This window comes from Zophobas morio, unplaced genomic scaffold, assembly GCF_036711695.1.
Source record: "Zophobas morio isolate AGI-343-1 ecotype UQ-CSIRO unplaced genomic scaffold, CSIRO_AGI_Zmor_V1 ptg000089l, whole genome shotgun sequence".
In the NCBI taxonomy this organism is placed as follows: domain Eukaryota; kingdom Metazoa; phylum Arthropoda; class Insecta; order Coleoptera; family Tenebrionidae; genus Zophobas; species Zophobas morio.
The window spans coordinates 61,243-71,642 of record NW_026972194.1 but is presented as its reverse complement, the minus strand read 5'-3'; positions in this window follow the sequence as shown (position 1 = coordinate 71,642).

Genomic DNA, 10,400 nt, shown 5'->3' with positions numbered 1-10,400 from the left:
TTTATTTAATTTAATTATTCTTGTGTCGATTTATTTTGTTGTTATTGTAGTAATTTTCTTGGTCACTTTTTTAACAGAAACGAACGTAGATCTCAGTCCACTATTTATATGATGTTCCATTATTATACAAGTTGCAAACAAAATTACTTGATTATAGTTTGCTGGTCATCACTCGTTAATTATAATAATTTTGTAAAATGTATACCATATTTTCGGACAGAGGGAATACAATTTAATAAGTTAAAATTTAACATGATACATAATAATAATTTAACATAAAAAAATATATTAAATGAAAAATATTCTTTAAAAGGTTCATGTTTTTTTATTTAGAAGAACTTATACGAACAAAATACCAAAACGTCAAAGTGTAAATGAACAGTAACAAAAAAAAAAATAACTACCATCTACACCGACCGGCAAAAAAAAATGCAAAATTTCACAAAACCACTTTAAAAATTATTAATTTAACTAGTGATCGTTATTTTATTAAAGTACTATTCACTATTGATACATGTTGTAATTAATTAGCAAAAAAAGAAGATATATAAACGCAGAATTAAATTAAATTTAACAAAATAACAAAAACAGACCAAGTACGATATTTTCTTAAACAAAATAATAAAGAAGTCTGTTGCTGTGAACAGTGTTTTTCATCATTTGATTATAAGTTTGGCAGTTAATAAACGTTTTCACGCGAAAACAATGCCGTTAACTCTTACAGACGTCTCTCAAATTGTCGCTGTTTCTGTTTTGTTAAATTTAATTTAATTCTGCGTTTATTTGTCTTTTTTTTTGCTAATTTATACATCATTTGTGAATAGTGAATGGTTCTTTAATAAAATAACGATCACTAGTTAAATTAATAATTTTTAGTTTGATTTTGCGAAATTTTTCAGGGTGGCCGGATTTTTTGCCGGTCAGTGTATATGTTACAGCTAATATCCGAAATCCGTTATTATGCATAATAACTAGACATTTTAGGAATTATGCGTAATAACTAAACTTATCAGTTATTATGCATAATAACCAGAAACATTAGGAATTATGCGTAATAACTGAAATTTTCAGTTATTATGCATAATAACGGAAACGTTTAGGTAATATTGATAATAACTAACACAGAAACAGGAATTATGCATATTTTCCAAAAAGCTACCCACCCTGCCTCGCTTTCTCCTGCATACCACATGTACAGTTGATTTAAAAAAAAAAGGGACAAAATACAGTTATATAAACGTCATATTCCCATTGCTTTTCATTGATCTATGAGAACCTGAATTGCTCATCTTGTCCCGTTTTTTTGAAATCAGCTGGACATGTTATAAGCCTTTGAAAATGGTAAAAAGTGAAAAAAAAATTAGAACAGAATGATACCCACTGGAAAAGGAAGAAAATGTAACAAAAATAAAGAGAAAAATAATTTACGGGCAATCTGAGGTCCGGAAGGGGAAGAGGGTGAGCTTTTAAGGGTAGAAAACGGTTTATTACGATTTCCGGCAAAAAGTTAAATGGCAAAGTTGTAGGTAATAAAAAGATCTACAACTTTTGTATTTACACTTTCTTTCCTCAAAATCTATCTATTTTTTATACACCTAGATGATAAGAGTGGCCCATCTAAAAATTTGTTTTTTTATTTTTCGGACAAAATTTGTTATTTTTATTTTTTAAGATTTGGCTTCAATAATTTAATTTAATTATAATTTATTTATTTTGATTTAATTTTTTATTTAACTACTAAAATATTCACTGGGTCTGCTAGTCAGATGATAAAAATTTGTCAAATTTGGACAATATTTTTTATAAAAACATGCAAACAAAGAAGATATCGCAAAAAATGGATTACAATTAATCAAATATATTTATAAATGTAAAAATGATAATATAACACTGAATCAATTAAGATTTCGAAAATCAATTGGCAAGAATTAAATCACCTTTCATATTGACAAATCTCCCACCAACAGAAGGCGTTTGTTTCATGGATTTTAAATTTTTGAGTTTATCAGTGTAACATGGAATCTTACTTTTTTCGAGTCATTAAAGTGTAAATTTTAATAAATAGCTCCAAATTTTACATGATCAAAAAAAAATTCGAATTCGAGTTTTTCGTTTTTTTGGATTTCCTGTGAAAATTTGCCATAGTAATGCATACTTTTTTTTACACCATCAGAAAGTAGAGATTTCAACGAATAGAAAGCACACCGATTTTTTTTTTTTAAACAAACATTTTGACGTGAGAATTTTCGATTGAAAATTAGGGTGGTTTTTTGATATTAAATCAAAATAAGGGAGAAAAATAAATATTTTGAATCAAAAAAATTACAGTGATTTTGGGACATAAATAGGTAAGTTTTCACCAAATTTCGTGAAAAAAAAACTTTTTTGTGGGAGATAAAAATAAAAAAACAAAAACTCGGTTATTTGCGTTTTTCGCATAAATTTTGAGGTTATTTAAAAAAAGTTTAAATACAAAAGTTGTAGATCCTTTTATTACTTAGAATTTTGCCATTTAACTTTTTTCTATAGGACTTGTAGTTTTGCCGGAAATCGTGATAAACCGTTTTCTACCCTTAAAAGCTCACCCTCTTCGACTTCCCGACCTCAGATCGCCCCTAAATTATTTTTCCTCTTATTTTTGTTATATTTTCTTCCTTTTCCAATGGGTATCATCCTGTTCTAAATTTTTTTGTTCTCAAAAATTATCGGCCCTGGCCTATTAGACAATATGCATAATTCCTGTTCCTCTGTTAGTTGTTATCAATATTACCTAAACGTTTCCGTTATTGTACATAATAACTGAAAAATTCAGTTATTACGCATAATTCCTAATGTTTCCGGTTATTATGCATAATAACTGACAAGTTTAGTTGTTACGCATAATTCCCAAATATCTAGTTATTATGCATAATAACGTATTTCGGATATTACATGTAACATATATAGTAAGATGATTCACGTCCCACTACTCGGAAAATTTAAAAATAATTCGTCCCTGCAGAACAGTACAACATATCCAACTTCTTTGGAAAATTCTAAGACTTGATTTTGCAACTATCATTACTTTTTTACGATAATCCCTGTAAGTTAAATTAAAAATATGTATATAATGTTAAAATAAAGCTAAAGAAGCATGCTATGTTTATGTTTCAAGTCAATGTTTCCATCACAAAGTTTTCTGTTGACGTCATCAACATTTTTGGAAGGTCACCTAGTATATCAGTGTGGATGGGTGCAGTGTAATACTAATAATAACCACATTTAGCTTTATTCCCGTTATTAATATGCTGTAAATATATTTGTTTGCCCTCATGATCTTTTTTGATGACTTTCGAGCATTCATCAGGATGCGATAGGTCAAACTTCCAGCACACGTGCTTTTAGCTTTCCGTTGCCATAGTAACCTTAAAATAGGTCGGAAACGTTAAATACCTAAGTATTTACGGCGCCGTCAATATCGTTGTTTATAAATAACTCACAGTTAATGTTTTCGGTGTAAAAGTTTATTCATCTCGTCGACAAATATTTTGTGTGTTTTCGGTGTTGTGGTAATACACGTTCTATGAAATACAAAATGTTCGACAAATTATAAAATTTAATTTTGCAAATTTTATTTTTATTTCCTGAGCGTAAGTAAAGAAAGTATTGTAATCGAGTCTATCGGGAGGCGACTGGTTATTTTTATCGACATTTCATGACTCATATAGAGTATGAAAAATTAGGTTTCGTGGCTCAGTCTCAGACCGATTGTATTTTATACATTTTGTACATATGTATGTTAAGAATATCGTGTAGATGGTAAAAAGCTAACCAAAAGTTGCCCAATCTCCCTATCAATGTCATGACATCTCAAAAATGTTTATAACAAAAAATCAATTTTTTTAATTTTTCAAAGAAGCGGGAGTTGTGGCACTGTACATCGGGGGCGAGGGAAGTCCTGTCGAAATAACTTTCGACTAATTTTTTAGATTTGCTTAAACAGGTGACTCAAAAAAAAAATGAATACGTCAATTTATTTTACACTGCACCAATCCAAGTCGATGTACGTGTCCTTGTAAAAATGTTGAAGACGTCATCACAAAATTGTGTAAAGAAAAAATTCAACTCGAAAATGCTTGATATGTTTTATTGTACTTCAGGAGCGAGGGAAGTTCTCTCGAAACAACTTTCGACCAATTTTTTATTATTATTTTCTTTCCATTAAAATAGTTTATATATTTACGATGGAAGTATCTATTCCGGCTCCCAAATTGCTGTGTTTCAATTAAATCTAAAGCACTGGAGATATAAGACTATTTCTGGAAAGATTTTTGTTGCTGACTTGTAACGCTCCGCCGCGCCGATCATAATCTGACAAAAGTATTTCAAAATACGATCTCGTCGTGAATATGCTTTGAGTTTTAGAGTGGGAGCAGATGTGAGCCCCCGCTCAGCGTCTTTCCTCACCTGACCAGAGTGAGGGCGAGTAGAAATCGGCTTACATTTTGTCCGAAAACATGCGCTCTGATTTTTCGTCTTACAGCAACATTTTGTAATTTACAACGTCGCAATTTTATATAGACGGTTACGAAACATTGATCTTGCTGCCTCCATTTGAATTTTTCGAAGGCGTCACTTAATTGCCGAGTTACAAACGCTTCTTTTAAGCCAATTTTATGTGATTTTGTGAATTTTTATTGCAACAGTTACTTATTAGATTTAAAAAATTCGAACGGTGGCGAAATGCCACATCCTTTGACAACACTCAGTTAAATTTTCAACTATTTTTAAGCAATAATAAATCAGTGATGCGAAAAATCATAACCCATTGCACGGGCTACTTTCCGTGTGGGTAAAACCTCCTCTTAAACTCTGATTCAGTATTATACGCAGACGATTCCACATTGCTAAACAAATTAATATCGGACGTATCACCAGACATGGTCAGTGCTGAAGCGCAATCGGAAGCCTTTGATTGGTTCACAGCGAACAATCTTGTTCTGAATGTTGACAAATCAACTACGATGATTTTTACTTTGAAGAAAGTAGAGATCCCACCCAGCTTTCAATCGAACACTACCTTTCTGGGCTTTAGTTTGGACTGTAAACTCTCATGGGTTAGTCATGGAGAAAATACTGCAAAGAAAATCAGCAAAAATAGCTTCCTATTGCGACATTTGAAAGAAAATTTACCCAGAGAATATTTACGCAATATTTACTTCGAATTGTTTCAAACTTAGGGTACAGAGAAGATTGCCGAGAACAATTTAGGAAGTTAAATATAATGACGCTACCTTCTTTGTTCATTTTTACTTGCCTAAACTACATTAAAAGAATTTGTGCCCGAAAGAAATAAGACTAAAGAAGTCCCAGGATGCGGTTAATTATTTCACTATAATGTTTTATAATAAGATTCCACGTTACCTTAAAAAATATAACGCGAAGAATTTTAATAAAGCAATAAAAAGATTTTTAATAAACAGTGCCTACTACAGTTATGACGAATTTCTGGAAGACAAATCTATTGTGTAGTAAAATGTTTGTATTTTATGTTGTTTGGTATTTATTTACATCGTACTTATATATATTTAGTTATCTAATATACTTTTCAGGACATGCACAAATATCCCGTCTAGGATGTAATGTATGAATAAAATTATTAAACCTCTTTCTGTTCAATAAATTGTGTAATTTTCTCTAAACTGTTTAATTATGAAAATCAGTTTAATTATAAGTTCATAATTCCACTAGTGACTTATGGGCCTTCTAATGTGTACAAAATCAGCAATTTTATGACCATATAATCAAGAGGCGTTGGATAACAAATATGACATTTGGAACTTTCATACATAAATTGTAGTGTTGAAAGTGTCTGTTTCGTAAACATGCGCATAATATTATTATGCCTTTCCCGATTAAACCGGTTTTTAAACAAAGGAAACTGCATTGAAATCGGTTCATCAGTTTAGGAGCTACGGTGCCACGTAGATATGAAGGGGTCAAACTGATAGCACCCCTCTTTTTCTGTAGGAGTAAAAACTGTTAGTTTATTGCAAAAAAATTAAATGTCACTTAGAAAAATTTTTCATCACTTTTGAAGCACGATCATTTCTGGATTTGGAGTATTTTCACTAAGCATCAATGTTATGCTTAAACGTTTTTGAAACAGATTATTTTCCCTACAGTAAATAAGGGTGAATAGAAAATAAATATTGACTTAATTTTGTTTGAGGTAAGGTTAAGATGGTGAGAATGGTAAATAAACCTTGGTAAATTTTTTGCAATCATTAAGTCAATACTTGTGGATTCACCAAAGTTTCAAGAATATTGGTTAGAGAGCTCAGATCCCCTCTCATAACTGGCGAACCGTTGTAAGTACAGCTTTGAAGTTGTACACTTACTATGAACGAATAATCAAATGATCTTTTGTTTATGAGCTTTTCCATATTACGCATTTTGAAATCGGCGACTTTTTATAAATTAGCGACAGTTAAAATTGCTCCTGTTCGAGAGGCAGCTAATATTGCAAAACGCAGTAAAGTGCAAGTAAACGAGTCGCAATGTAAGAAAAATAATTCAAGATGTCGGGGATAGAACTCGGAGCCATAGTAACGCCAATCTTATTTGTTCCACATTTAAGCAGTTATAGGTACTTCAAAGTGATTTTGCCGTTAGGGCGAAATGAAATAGGTATTATGAGATCACTTTCAATGCATACTAATAAAATTTTATGACATCATTAAGATTATATTATTATTATGTTAACATTCAAACCACTATATTCAGTACATGTAAGGTACAGTTAAATATGTATAGGTTAATCAAAATCAGTGTGAATCTTGACACACAAACTAGTAGCGAGTTCACTCTTCATTATTAATTAAATGTACGTTTGGCCATATTTATTTTGTATATCGTTTCGTTTCATTCAGTCTAAAATATTTTCTATATACACTGACCGGTAAAAAAAACCGGCCACCCTGAAAAAATTTCGCAAAACCAACACATGAGGTATAAATTATCAAAAAAAGAAGCCAATTAAACGCAGAATTAAATTTAAATTTAACAAAATAACAGAAACAGAGCGACATTTTGAGAGACGTCTGTAAGAGTTAACTGAATTATTTTCGCATGAAAATGTTTATTAATTGCCATTATAATCAATAATTCTGCGATTAATTGTCCTCTTTTTTTTGTTAATTTGTACATCATGTGTTAACAGTGAATGATTCTTTAATAAAATAACGATCACTAGTTAAATTAATAATTTTTACTTCCCGAGCGTAAGCAAAGGAAGTATTGTAATCGAGTCCGTCGGCCGACTCTCTACTTTTACGTTTTCTCGATCTTTCATGACCCCTAGAAGACGAAGAAATAGGTCTCCCATTTCCGTCTGTCTGTCCGTCTGTCCGTCTGTCCGTCTGTCCGTCCGTCTGTCCGTCTGTCCGTCTGTCCGTCTGTTGTCACGGATTTTTATTAGACAGATAATCTCCGAAAGTACTCGACCGATTGTTGTGAAATTTTGTACTTATATTAAGAATATCATGTAGATGGTAAAACGCTAACCAAAATTTGTCGAATCATCCCCACCACTAAAGCGATGACGTCACTTCAAAATTGTACATAGTAAATGGGTTTTCAATTGTATAAAATAACATAGTCCTACACATGTAGTTTACAACTCTGAATCGACTTTTCACCCGAAACGTCCAGATTTTTGGAAAAAAAATCAAAATTATAAAACAACATTTTGAAATTTAATTTTTAATCTGCTATCCAGAATGCTTTGAAATGTTGCAGATGTTTTAAGGCTATAAAGAGCATCATAAATCTTTAGTCAAAAAATATTTGCTTATCCCCTCCAAAAACTTGATGACGTCAGCTCAAAAGTTTGTGGAATAAATCATATCTAAAATGTACAAAATATGATGAGTCTGTACTTGTGAACTATCACTCCATTAATATTTTTTGGATTTGCATATACAGGGTGACTCAAAAAAATTAATGAATGCGTAAATATATTTTATTGATTTAATCAGGAACTACAAAACCGAATGCTCTGAAATCTTGCAGATGTTTTAAGGTCATAAAGAGCATAATAAATGTTTAGTCAAAATATATTTGCTTATCCCCTCCAAAAACTTGATGACGTCAGCTCGAAAGTTTGCCGAATAAATCATATCTAAAATGTACAAAATATGATGAGCATGTACTTGTCATTTATCACTCCATTCATATTTTTTGGATTTGCATATACAGAGTGACTCAAAAAAATTAATGAATGCGTAAATTTATTTTATTGATTTAATCAGGAACTACAAAACCGAATGCTTTGAAATCTTGCAGATGTTTTAAGGTTATAAAGAGCATAATAAATTTTTAGTCAAAATATATTTGGTTATCTTCTACAAAAAACTGATGACGTCAGCTCAAAAGTTTTCCGAATAAATCGTATCTAAAATGTACAAAATATGATGAGTCTGTACTTGTGATTTATCATTCCATTCATATTTTTGGATTTGCATATGCAGGGTGACTCAAAAAAATTAATGAAGGCGTGAATTTATTTTATCGATTTAATCAGGAATTACAAAACCGAATGCTTTGAAATCTTGGGAATATTTTAAAGTTATTATAAGCATGGTAAACTTTTGTTCAAAATGTATTTGTTCATCCCTCCTAAAAAAATGGATGACGTCACCCTTAAATTTTGCTGAATAAATCCTATCTAAAATGCAAAAAATATGATGAGTTTGTACTTGTGATTTATCATTCCATTCATATTTTTTAGATTTTCTTAAGAGGTGGTTCAAAAAAATTAATGAAGTCAATTTATTTTATTGATTAAATTAAAGGCAACACTTATTATTACTATTACACCCCAACCAACCCAATTTGGTAGACACAAAATTTGTTAAAGGAAAAACTCGGTTGAAACATAAGGGTAGCACGCTTATTTACATCGACTTTAACATTACAGACCTGCATTTGTTTTATGCGTTCACTTGATTCCGCGAATGTGAAATAGACATGTTTATAATCAACCAATTGTGAATTTCACCGTCAAGAATTAAAATAAAACCCAATGTTTTATATAATAAGCGGAAGTCGAAGCAATAAAACCGACGGTCGTTTTGTTTACAGTTTCTGTGTTTGGCTCTCACGTATGCTGTTACGCCTGTCATCTTAAATTAAGAATGTTTATACATACACGATTTTCAGTTGCCTCTGATACGTATACGTGAGTAAATTGTTTCGTTATTTTATTGATTATTACAAATCAATATTCAAAATGACCCAATTCATTTTCCCAAAAATTTGAGAATATAATAATTTTATTCTTAGTATTACACTACATCTATCCCAACTGATATACGTGTCCTTGCAAAAATGTTGATGACGTCATCGCATTTTTTTTAAATTCCCACTACAAAAATGTAATGAGAAAAAAAACACAATAGGCATGCAGTCGTCAAGTTTCCGACAGCGAGGGAAGTACTGTCTAAACTCTTTAGACCAATTTTTAAAGTGGTTTTGCGAAATTTTTCAGGGTGGTTGGTTTTTTGCCGGTCAGTGTATTTTCTTCTTCCCGAGCGTAAGCGAAGGAAGTATTGTAATCGAGTCCGTCGGCCGATTCTCTATTTTTACATTTTCTCGGCCCTTCATATGATTCCTAGAGTACGAACAAATAAGTTTCCGGTGAAGACCTTTTGCGCTCGTGTTTAATAGATCTAATCGTGCTCCGGTCCGCTCCGCACTCGTATATCTATTATAAACACTCGCTGGATGTTTGTTACTTTCGACGCTTATTACGAAATATAGGTACTGTTGGTTTAGAACTGTTATCAAATAAGTCAAGTTACGATAATAATCTATTGCGCGAATGTCGTAGGGAAGTCTGGTTTTCCCAAAAAGCTTTTCTTTCTTATCTTTTATCTTAACTCAATATGTACATTTGCGGCCCCCCCAAAAGTGCACTATTTTTCGTTCTCATGGAATGTTTTCAATTCTTAAGTTAATGTACACATTATCTATACCAAATTATAAAGAGGAATAATTTGATTGTTTGTTTGCATTGAACAGGCTCCGAAACTACTGGACCGATTTGAAAAATTCTTTTACGATTAGAATCCTACATTATCCCGGATGAACATAGGCGATTGAATGTTTTCGAGAACGTTAGAAATCCGTATAAAAATTTCGATAATGTAAGCCAACGTGTGAAAAAAATACCAAAAAAATCCTTATATCGCGTATGCTGTGGAAAATATTGCCGGGACACCATATGTGTTATTAAGAATTTAACAGTGATAAACGGAGATGTTACGAGACTGAATCAAGGTTCAACACACTCTGTAAAAAAAAAGTTAGAAACACCTTTGTACGTGTTAAGTGAATATAGAACGACAATTTTTAAGCAC